Source organism: Jaculus jaculus, chromosome 16 (genome assembly GCF_020740685.1).
Source record: "Jaculus jaculus isolate mJacJac1 chromosome 16, mJacJac1.mat.Y.cur, whole genome shotgun sequence".
Taxonomy (NCBI): Eukaryota; Metazoa; Chordata; class Mammalia; order Rodentia; family Dipodidae; genus Jaculus; species Jaculus jaculus.
Window position 1 is genome coordinate 30972494 of NC_059117.1, and position 12808 is coordinate 30985301.

The following is a 12808-nucleotide window of genomic DNA, read 5'->3' on the forward strand; positions in this document are numbered from 1 at the left end:
TTTTTAAAGCTGAACAGTGTTCACTTGCTCAAAGATAATAAATCTTTTTAAAAATATTTTATTTCTTTGTTTATTTGGAAGGGGGGGCTAAAGAGGGGAAAGAGAGAATGGGCACACCAGAGCCTCCAGCCACTGCAAACAAACTCTAGACGCATGTGCCCCCTTGTATATGTGGCTAATGTGGGTCCTGGGTAATCGAACCAGGGTCCTTAGGCTTTGCAGGCAAATGCCTTAACCACTAAGCCATTGCCCCAGCCCTAATAACTCTTTTAAATCAAGATAAATTCTGATAAGCCATACAAATAAATTATACTGACCTATATTAGACGATACAGAAACATTATCTAAATTATTCTCTTTCTTAGCTTGCAAATTAACAATGGAAAACATTTTAAACCCTAAATGAAATGTGACATTAAAAAGTTACAGCTGGAAATAAATTTTAAAAAAAAGTTACAGCTGGGGGCTGGAGAGATGGCTTAGCAGTTAAGCACTTGCCTGTGAAGCCTAAGGACCTTGGTTCAAGGCTTGATTCCCCAGGACCCACATTAGCCAGATGTACAAGGGGGTGCATGCATCTGGAGTTCGTTTGCAGTGGCTGGAAACCCTGGTGCACCCATTCTATCTCTCTCTCTAGCTGCCGCTTTCTGTCTGTCACTTTCAAATAAGTAAGTTAAAAAATACAAAAAAAATTAATTAAAGTTACAGCTGGGCATGGTGACGTACACCTTTAATCCCAGCACTCAGGAGGCAGAGAGGTAGGAGAATCGCCATGAGTTCGAGGCCACCCTGAGACTACATAGTAAATTCTAGGTAAGATTGGACTAGAGCAAGACCCTACCTCAAAAAAGAAAAATAAATAAATAAATAAAAATTACAAGTAAATGTTACAAGTGCTATTCCCACCTTTTCAATATAGTTGAGGAAAAGGAAGCTGTGGAAAAAAACAAGACTGCACACTGCATGCAGCCCTTCAGACAGAAAGGAACAACAGAGAGACAGAGCAGGAGAGAAAACTCAACACATGCACAAAGGAACAGTGACAAGAAAGAAAAGCTAAATATAGACAGGAAAGTAGTCAGACATGAATTCCCCCACAAAGGACCTTGATGCCTAATCCACAGCTAGTCAAGTGTGGTTGTGACAGAATACCCCCCCACAAGAACATGGTTTACAATTTTAATTTTAGTACATGACACTACATACACACCTGTGGATAAAGTCATTGAAATTACATATGCTTAAATGGCCATAATTCTAATTTATATACACAAAATTTTTTGTGATAACTTAGTCCTAAATCCTTTTGTTAACCTACTACCTAGTAGTATTAATACCTCCATAAGTACATACAGAAAAAAGGGGAGGATGATTTTTTAAATATATATTATTTATTTATTTGCAAGCAGAGATAGAAGAGAGATGGACAGAGAGAATGGGTGTGCCAGGGCCTCCAGCCATTGCAAATGGACTCAAGACACATGGGCCACTTTGTGCATCTGGCTTTACAATGTGTACTAGGGAATCGAACTTGAGTCATTAGGCTCTGTAGGCAAGCACCTTAACTGCTGAGCCATCTCTCCAGCCCGAGGATGATTTTTATATTCCTCATCTTTCTGCTCCTTACTGTACAAACAACTCAACAGAATTTAATAAATCCTAAAATATTCACATCTATTTAATTTTCTATGACCTTCATAATAATGTGAAATTATTTTACATGAAACTATCAAAATGTGAACAAACAACAGTACTTTTCATATTAAAATACTGCATAACAACATTTTTAAAGTATAATATGGGAGCATACTATATTTTTTTCTCTTCCATTTAGTCTATACTAAAAGCTTTAGTGGCCACAAGAAGGAGAATGGTTAGCCAAAATTCTTGATTTTGGCCAATTAGTATTATATAGGTATCCTTCTTGATTTCCTCCTGAAATTACATATAAAATGCAATGCATGAGTTAGAGAGTTAATAAAAACTGAAAAAGTAAGAATAAAAAACAGGTGTTGGGGGGTTCAATGAGGATTACTTTGTTCAACATTTTAAAACTTCCTCAGTAAAATAAAGACAGAACACAGAAAACATCAAATACTAATTTCCAAGTTTGGCAAAAAAAAAGAAAGAAAGAAAGAAAGAAAAACATTGGTTATAGCTAAGAAAATAATAACAAACCCTTGTATTTACTCAGTGTTACCTCTGGAAAACACTGCACAGGACTTAACATGTATTGTTTCACCATAAAAGCCTTATGGGAGAAGTATCATGAATACAGATAACAGGTTCAGAAAGATTAGTAACCATTCCAAGGTCAAAAATGCTTAAAATGACAAAATTTAAATTCAAATCTAGGTATTCTGACACCAGCTATCACTCTTAACCAAAAGTATACACAATTCTTAGTAAGAAAGGGACAACAACTTAAAATAGACAATCAGACACCATAAAAAGACATTCTGACTTCCATAGTATTCCAGATATCAGCCATTAATTATAGGGCTTTCTGGTTCACAAATACAATTTAATAAATCACAAAAATAATCTCAAAGACTACTAGTTTTGAGAAGCAGTTCTGTAGCCAGCATCTACTTTCTAAAGTATATTGTCTGGTTTGTGTCTTTGCTGTGCTCCTGTCTGTATGTGTTCTCCCACTTCCCTCTAGTCTGTTTATTCTACTAACCTAACAGAATTACGAGACTACTGCAACACTTTCTGGACATTTATATAAAATAGGAAGAAAAGACCACTGTTGCAGTTATGGCAAGAACAAGTTATTTTGGCTTACCAACTTGAGGGGATGCTCCATGATGGCCGGGGAAAATGACAGTATGAGCAAAGGGTGGACATCACCTCCTGGCCAGTGTCAGCAACAGCAGAGTGCCCACTCTCAACAATACAGGAGACTTCAATTCCCAAATTGCCACCAACTGGGAACCTAGCTTTCTAAACACATAAATTTATGGGGGACACTTGAATTAAACTACCACAACCACATACAAAAATAATTAGTGTATGAAAATCACTGCAGTCTAAGTAAATATCAATGTTATTTGTCAGCTGAGAAAAATTATGAGATAAAGACTATCTCAAAAATCAGGAAGAGTGGGCGTGGTGGCACATGCCTTTAATCCAGCACTACGGAGGCAGAGGTAGGAGCATCACTGTGAGTTCAAGGCCACCCTGAGAATACAGAGTGAATTATAGGTCAGCCTGGCTGGAGTGCAACCCTACCAAAAAAAAAAAAAAAAAATCAAGAAGAACAATCAAGAACCAGCTGTTGTATAATGTTTCCCAAACAAAGTGGCCATGGGATTCATAACCTCAGAGTGGCTTACCTAACTACACAAAACTTGCATAACAGCAGGGAAAAAGCAAATGGCATTAAAATAGAAGTAACTATTTGGAAAGATAAAAGGATTCAATGGAGGGGGAATTCAGTAAGGGAAAAAGGGAGGATGGCAGGAGGGGAGAATAACCATGCCATATTATCCATATGTCTGGAGGTTATTAACAAAAAGAACAACTGTGAGGCTGGAGAGATTGCTTAGTGGTTAAGGCACAAGTCTATGAAGCCTAAGGACCCAGGTTCGATTCTCCAGGTCCCACGTAAGCCAGATGCACACAGTGGTGCATGCATCTGGAGTTTGTCTGCAGTGGCTAGAAGCCCTGGCACACCCATATTCTCTCTCTCTCAGCCCCTCTTGACTATAATAAATAAATTTTTTTTTAAAAAAAAGAACAATTGTGAGAGGCATACCTTCAGTCTGTCCCAGCACTCTGGAGGCAGAGGTAGGAGGATCACAGTGAGGTTGAGGGCATCCTGGGGCTACAGAGTAAGTTCCAGGTCATCCTGGACTGGAGTGAGCTCCTGCATCAAAACAACCAACCACAAATTAATTAATTAATTAATTAATTAATTAATTAATTAAAAAACAAGTTTTAAAAGAACCAGGGCTGGAGAGATGGCTTAGTGGTTAAGGCATTAACCTGCAAAGCCAAAGGATCCCAGTTTGATTCCCCAGGACCTGTTAACCAAATGCACAAAGGGGGGGGGGGGTGCATGAGTCTGGAGTTCATTTGAAGTGGCTGGAGGCCCTGGTGTGCCTACTGTCTCTCCCTCTCTCTGCCACTTCCTCTCTCCCTTTCTCTCTCTCAAATAAATAAATAAAAACAATTTTTTTGTGTGGTTTTTCAAGGTAGGGTCTCACTCAGCCCAGGCTGACCTGAAATTCACTATGGATTCTCAGGGTGGCCTTCAACTCACAGTGATCCTCCTACCTCTGTGCTGGGATTTAAGGCGTGCACCACCATGCCCGGCTAAAAATAAACTTTTTGAAAAGAACCAATTGCAAAGTATATTCTGGCTTGTAACAACAACGGATGACAGATAATATATCTTTAAATCAGATCATTAGTTTATAAGTTTTAATTTACATCAAGAAAAGAATAAGTTTTATAATTTCCAATCCTCAATAAATGGGGATTCCAAAGGCCACATGTTGGCTATTAAATAACTGTAATGGGAAAATAAAAGAAGTCACAATACAAAGAATTACACATCTATGTTGTGCCAAACCACAAACTGGCTATAAATAGTCTCAATGGCCCAGGAGTAAAACCAATTCAGGATTAAAGAGAATAACACCCAAGGGCAATTCAAAAATGCAGGGCTAATAAGGTCAAGAAGGTATCAGGATTTCAGGGCTGTAACAGATGCATGGGACTAAAGTTCTCTCAAGAACTTGGAGAAGGCATATACCATGAAATCAACAATGAGGAGCTTTCCTGGTTGATATATATGAGCCATTCATACTAACCTCAAATGTGCATCATCTACATCATTGTACTAGTTTAAATAGTTGAACAGCGCAGAATTTTACCAGCTCATATTACTGATGTATATCATGGAGGTTGAGAGGCACAAATGACTTAACAGTAATCCATAGCAACGACAATAAACGGCATTTCAGTAAATAATCTGTGTAGCAAGTTACCCTCCTCGAAAATGTGCCCCAAAAATTTCCAACCTTGAAATCCATGATGTAATTTTTACTCAGACATACCTGAAACTTTCAAGGTGACATTAAAGATCATATAAACAAATACTCAACAAAATGTCATGAAAATCAGCTCCATTACACAACACTACTGTCAACAAAGTCTTCTTTACACACATCTCTCTTGGTCAGGAAAACATTCTAAGAGATAACTCATGAAATCACAATAAACACCAGGTAGTAGGAAAGAAAATAAAATTCTAACTCCTTGAATTGAAAAGTGGTTAATGGCCTAGAGAGATGGCTTAGTGGCTAAGGTACTTGCCTAAGAAGCCTAAGGACCCAGATTCAATTCCCTAGAACCCACATAAGCCAGATGCACATGATGGCACATGCATCTGGAGTTTATTTGCAGTGGCTGGAGGACCTCGCATGCCCGTTCTTTCTCTGTCTGCCTCTTCCCCCCCCCTCAAATAAATAAATATATTAAAAAAGAGAAAAGAAAAGTGGTTTATATCCATGTCACAACTTATCAGATTTTCTCCTGCAGGAAAACATTTCTAACTAAAATCACTCCTGCCTAACTTTTTCTTACAGTTTTATGTGGAGGAAGGGGAGCGGGGGATGTGTTCTGAACCAAGTGGTCCGAACACACTATTCAAGCCCAAGTTCTTAGCTACATGAAATTTCTAGTTGACAATTCTTTAAGAATTACATAATGTCATAGCTTAAATTTATCACAGACAACTTTATCTTAGTTATTTTTCACTTGTATCTTAATTTTTCTTGAGAGAATTGTTAACATTCATTCAGATATATTCTGTGAGAAGAACTCAATGTCAAGCTCTTCTCTGGGCTGTGGGAATAAAGCTTTACGCCCTAGCCTCAGGAGTTCTCACTCCAGTAGGAAAAAACACACAGTAAATAAATAAATAGTATATAGAGGTCAGATCCAAGTACCAAGTATTACTTTCACCAGGGGAATGGAATTTAGCTGAGTTGTTCACTACACTAAGGTTACTTATAAGAGCCTTTTCAGAAAAACAAAAACCAAATTCAGTTCCTGGGGGTTTGGATCAGTGAAAGAGTACCTGCTTACCTCATGGGTGAGGTACTGGATCAAACCCCAACACCTTTATAAAAAAAAAGACAAGATTCACAAAATTACTGTTTTTCCACCTCCCTATCTCCACCCTTCTCAATTAAGTGGACACAATCCCAGGCAACAGATAAGGGTAGGCTCCACAGGTCCAAGCAGCTAAGTTCAGAGCTGCCACTGCACAAGTGCAGCTTTAACTCAGAGCCCTCAAGCTAATCCAAGTCACACCTTTCAACCACATTCCCCAAGCTTCCTTTCCTCTTAATTTTTCACTCTTTAATCAGATGACTCCTTTTACTCTGACAAAAGATCTCAAGGCTTTGGCTTTGATAGCCAAAATGGCACAGAGCTAAATTTAGCTTTGATAGTGAGGTTTCTGATCTGACTCACCACCAGATCTCACCAGCACTGCCTCCACACAGTCATATTAATGTTTAGTGAACAAACCAATCCACAAAAATCAGTCTCTAGGGTTGGAGGTGATTGCTTGCCACGACTAATGACCCAGGGTTTGCTTCCCCAGTGCCAAAGAAGAGCCAGATGCACAGGGTGGCACATGCATCTGGAGTTCATCTGCAGTGGCAGGAGGCACTGGTGTACCTATTCTCATTCTCTCTCACCCTTTCTCTCCTTGCAAATAAAATTTGAAAAAAATCAATCTCCACTTCAACATACAACTAAAGCCTTATAAATATTATCCTAAACAAGTATGTATTTTTCCCCTTTAGGAATTTACCAGGGTGTTATTATCCCAGTGTGACTCACATGAAGCCAACGCTTACAAAGTTCAAAGAACTACCACAGCATCCCATCATAAAAACATAAATAAGTTGGGCCTCATCCTTCACAATGCTTAATGTATAGGTTACTTCATGTGCTGCTCACTACTAATGCAGCATGCATCATCATTATTCCAACCTATTCATTTGCTCAATTTCAACCACTTTATGAATGTTACAGCAGTTTAAACACTGTCCATATGTCCTACTTCAAACTTCCCTCTCCTTAATACTTAAGATGGCATAATATCAAAATTAAACTTGACTCAGAAATAGAAAGTTAATTCTAGATTACTGTCAACTGAAGATACTTGAAGACCTATGACATCACTGAATTTTAAAGCACAATTTAAAAGGCCATCAACTGAGAACCTTGCTCAGGAAAGAAATCTGTAAAGTCACATAGCTTTGCTATCAAGTGGCTAGTTAGTGTCTCACACTGGAAAGTCTCAGAAGAGAGCCTATGTTCTTCCTTTCCAAGAAACTCATTCCCTTCCTTTTTCTTGCCACTTTGTTGACTCTACCTAAAACAATTTTTTTCAAACATCCTTTCATACTATTTTAACACTGTAAAACCAAAAATGACAGAGATCCTAAGTGAGAATGAGCACTACATCTAACAAGTATTAAATTAAAACATACAACCAGGAGTGGTGGTGCACACCTTTTTTCCCAGCACTCAGGAGTCAGAGGTAGGAGGATTCCCGTGAATTCAAGGCCACCCTGAGATTACATAATAACTTTCTGGTCAGCCTAGGCTAGAGGGAGACCCTATCTCTAAAATCAAAAAAAAAAAAAACTACAGCATTGTTTATAATCTGCAAGTGTATATGCATGTAAGTAGTGCTTACACTGAGATAAAAAGCAGTAATCCTATGATGCCTAAGGCTTTAAATCTTTAAACTTATTTCTTACTCCCACTCCCAAACTTAACCCATATTTCTTCAAATAAAGTAAAATTTATACAGCCGGGCATGGTGGCACATGCCTTTAATCTCAGCCCTTGGGAGGCAGAGGTAGGAGGATCACTGTGAGTTCGAGGCCACCCTGAGACTACATAGTGAATTCCAGGTCAGCCTGAGCTAGGCTGCGACCCTACCTTGAAAAACCAAAAAATAAAAATAAAGTTTAAACATTTGTAGGAATTAATGTTGCAGTATTTCTTCATAACTATGGCAATGTACTTAAGAAACAATTATTTATCAGTTTCTGTGGAAAACTGGTCATCAAACTTTGGGGGCATAGTAGACAGGGAGAACACTAAACTAACATGCAAAAGGCCTTGGGATAAATTAAAAAGTAAGTAAGTAAAGTTTTGCCTCAAAGTTTAATGTGGTGGAAGTCTTCCTTATTTGGAGCTCCCAAGGAAAGGTATTCAATGGAAATCTAAAAAATTGTTTTTCGGGCTAGAGAAATGGCTTAGAAGTTAAGGCGTTTGCCTGTGAAGTCTAAGGACTCAGGATCAATTCCCCTAGAAGCTCAGAGACCCTTCCTTGATGTCCAACTTGGAATTTCCCCAAATAAAACACAAGAAGGCCTGTAAGGCTCCATGGTTAAATAGGTTCAAGAAGCGGCAAACTACATCACTTTTTAAAAACTAAATCAACCATGAGAAGGAATACAAAGTCCTACAAAGGAGGCACCTATTTAATTTTCTTTAGGTAAATATCCTCTGAATTTATCTGGACCACAAAGCCTTCTCATCCTTCAACAATTAGTAAACAATTAGGACTTCTAAAAGTTCTACCAATTAGGCCTTTTCCCATCTGCATCATATCTGTTAACCTCAAAATCAAGACTCAGTATACACAGATCAAAATCAATAAAGCTGTGTGAAGTAATTCAACACAAATTTAACTATTTTTACCATCCACTTAATGACCCACATTTACAAACCTAAACAACTAATAACTTTTGGCTTTTGTGGCCCAGGTAGGCCTTAAATTCCCTATTTTAGGAGAGGCTGGCCTTGAGCTCCGGATCTTCCAGACCCAACTCTCCAAGTGCTAGAGTTACACCTGTGCCACTCTGCCTATTCAGTATTTGTAAATGCACAAGACAAATGTCAAAAAGCTGATGATTGGTTTTTACGCAAAACAACCTCCAGAACATGGCACACTACCAGAATCAATTCAGCATATTTTCTTACTCTGTAATAAAATATGCTCAGAATCATATTCCTAACAGCTTCTGAAATATCAAGGAAACTTTAAAGCATATTAACAAAAATTCAGTGATATTTCACAACATTCTAATGCTGTAAAAATTAAACCAAATTGAAATGAATTTTTAGTTTTTAAAAAAGTCCTAATTTTGATATATAAAATTTACTATTAATAAATGAGAGAGTATTAAAAAAAACTTTCAAATACATCAAGACAATTTTCACCAAATAATATAGGACAGCTGGGCATGGTGGCACACACCTTTAATCCCAGAACTCAAGGAGGCAGAAGTAGGAGGACTGCTTTGAGTTCAAGACTACCCTGAGACTACACAGTGAATTCCAGGTCAGCCTGAGCTCAAGTGAGACCCTACCTTGAAAAAACAAAAATAATAATAAAATAATATAGGAGAAACATTAAAAGTCCTGATAAAAACAAAAGCAGCCGGGTGTGGTGGCTCACATCTTTAATCCCAGCACTCGGGAGACAGAAGTAGGAGGATTGCCATGAGTTTGAGGCCACCCTGAGACTCAATAGTGAATTCCAGGTCAGCCTCGGCTAGAGTGAGACCCTACCTTAAAACAGCCCCCCCCCAAAAAAAAACAGAAGGAATAAAATTTAATTGGACATTAAAAATAGATTCATTACCTTCAATGGAAAACAAAACAAAATAACCACACAAATACATGACTAGCAAATCTACCAACTAATTCAACTGTATCAACAAAATTAAAAACAGTTGAAGCCAAAGAATGAGAAATGAGGACTAGATAACTTGGTCTATACTTTCAATTAACACTAATTTAATATCATTCACAGGTTTCAAAGTTCAATGAACATATTAGTTTGCTTAATTAAGGAACCTTTCCTTTTCCCTTACTTAGAATAGCCCTTAATGAATAACTCACATGTCTTTTCATTTCTGAAGCTTCAGTTAAAGATATATTTTGACAAACATGAAACCAAGTTTCTCATGGAGGCTTATCACTGCTATTCTGGTCATGAATCTATGTATCCCCACCTTGGACTTAAAAAAAAAAGAAAAAAAAGAGCCAGGCGTGGTGGCGCAAGCCTTTAATCCCAGCATTTGGGAGGCAGAGGAAAGTGTCTTACCATGAGTTCAAGGCCAGCCTGAGACTGCACAGTGAATTTCAGGTTAGCCTGGACAAGAGTGAAACCTTACCTCTAAAAACAAAAACAAAAAAATAGTGTGGTGACAACATACAAATACAATATACAGGTACAAATTTGAATGAAAAAAGCAGAAAGGGAGGGAGGAAGTAAAGAAAGGGGAAGGAGAGGAAAGAAACTGAGAAACACACACATATATAGAGGCAGAAGAGGAGAAAGAGAAAGAGTGAAAGAGAGACCAAGGTCATAATAAGAAACAAAATGTGACTCTTGGCTTCCCCCACTATCATCACTTGTTATAACCTTTTATTAATTTTTTTAAAACATATTTTATTTACTTGACGGAGCAGGGGAGAAGGCAGATAGAATGGGCGCACCAGGGCTTCCAGGCACTGCAAAGGAACTACACACGCATGCACCACTTTATGCATCTCTCTTACGTGGGTATTGAGGAAATCAAACCTTGGTACTTAAGCTTCCCAGGCAAGTGCCTTAATCACTACACCATCTCTCCAGCCCAATGATTGTAATCAAGCTATTTTCACCTTCTCAACCTACTTTCTCATACAGCTAATGCAGACAGTATCACCTACCACAACGGCAGAACATAAAATAAGTAGTACAACTCATCATTTTCAGATCACAGAAATAGTCTGCTGAGTATAACTAGCAGAACAGGACAATCACAGGTGAAGTTCATCACTGTATAGTTTGAGATCAAAAATGAATTAAATCACATCCTCTAAAATATGTTAGTCTAAGCAAAGACAAACAGTGAAAAGAAAGAGGAAGAGGAAAAGTTTCACAATACTAATATTTCACTTACCAATATCTAATTAATTTATAGCTAAAATATTTTAAAGTGGGACTATGTTAGGAGGCTTTATAAAAAGAAGAAAAGCTAAAGTTATGCAAGTCTAAGGTAAAGAATTCTTTTCAGTTCAACTGTGTACAATACTTGGGCAATGAAGTAATACGTTTAAAGAGCTATCAAAAAAGCTGAAAATGAGCCGGGTGTGGTGGTGCACACCTTTAATCCCAGCACTCGGGAGGCAGAGGTAGGAGGATCACTGTGAGTTCAAAGCCACCCTGAGACCACATAGAGAATCCCAGGTCAGCGTGGGCCAGAATGAGACCCTACCTCGAAAAACCAAAAAAAAAAAAAAAAAAAAAAAAAGAAAAGGTTAAAACTACTCAAAGATAAACAAAGACATCATATTTTATTTTATTTATTTATTTATTTATTTGAGAGACGGAGAGAGAACTGGCAAACCAGGGCCTCCATCCACTGCAAACAAACTCAAGATGCAAGCGTCCCCTTGAGTATCTGGCTTATGTGGGTCCTGGAGAGTCAAACCAGGATAGTTTGGCTTTGCAGGCAAATGCCGCTAAACCATCTCTCCAGCCCAAGAAATCATATTTTGAACTGAGAGTCAGAAGGTAAGAGTGCAGTTTCTTGCTACTATGCCAGTAATATTTTTTGATCTTGGACCAGTCTCTGGGCTTCAGCTACTACTGAAAACCATACATGAGATCAATGTAAACTGATTTTCCGTTGAAGAAGCAACCCAAAGTATTGGTTAATATTACAGCTCCGTGGCAACTGACAATGTTGGAACCCTGGCTCTGTCACTTACAAGCCTATGAGGTACACATAACACCAAGGCACAGCTTACTACCACTATTGACTTTCTGTTTAAAATGTATTGCGGATACACACAATTATATGAAAATATAATAGTTTAGAATTTTCAGCTCTCCCAAATCAATGTCATTTTCATGTGAAAACACTAAAATCCCTTAAAAGTTTACAGCAAGTTTTACCAAATCATGATTTCATATTATGTATTAGATATTACTGAGAACTTAGTACTAACTTCTCAGCAAAATATCATTTACGGGAAAAGTTAACACTCAACCTATAGTACCCACTAGACACATCACATGCCATACTGCGTGCATAGGTTAAGTGCAAACACCAAAAGTACTTAGTGTCTCTGTTAATCAAGTTGTAAAGGTGTGAAAAGTCAAGTGTGCCCATCACTTTTCACATAGCAGCCAGTCTCATCCACAAATACTGTTTCCTTTTCAGCCCACATAGGACAGCTTCCCGCTGCCCACTAGTACTGCTTCCTATCCTCACATAAGCTCAAACCAGTGCCAACACCAGGATCCTCACAGGACTTACAGTGAGCAGCTTCTAAGAAAATATATATTTTTAATTAAACCCACAAGCTTCAGTATTTTATATGCAGTGATGTCCACACCTGCAGAGCCCATTACAGACAGCTACTTTAACTCCCGTCATTAACTACTTGCATCAAGTTAGTTCTTCCCCTTATAGTACTGCTAATATAAACTCAACTTCTTCAAAAAGTGTTTTGCAACCGACAAGTAGACAGGGGGAAAAAAAAAACAAAACAAACAAAAAAAAAAAAAAAGGAGGAGGAGGGGAACCGATTGGTCTGTCATTGTTGCCCTACTTCTATTTCAGATCCAAGGAGAAAACTGTTCCACAGACAGAAGCAGCAAGGTGGGGGGGGGGGGCGGAAATCAGTAAGGTGGATGCTAAACTGAACTTTGTGATCACCACAAGTTAAGTGAAAGATGACAGTGTATGTGGGCGGACGGGGT

At 38.2% G+C, this 12808-nt stretch overlaps 1 protein-coding gene across 4 annotated transcripts in view; it reads right to left on the reverse strand.

The window, feature by feature from the left end:
* The window catches only part of Snx13 (sorting nexin 13), a 140811-nt gene that overhangs the window by 127237 nt on the left and 766 nt on the right, over positions 1-12808 (reverse strand). The window lies entirely within an intron of this gene.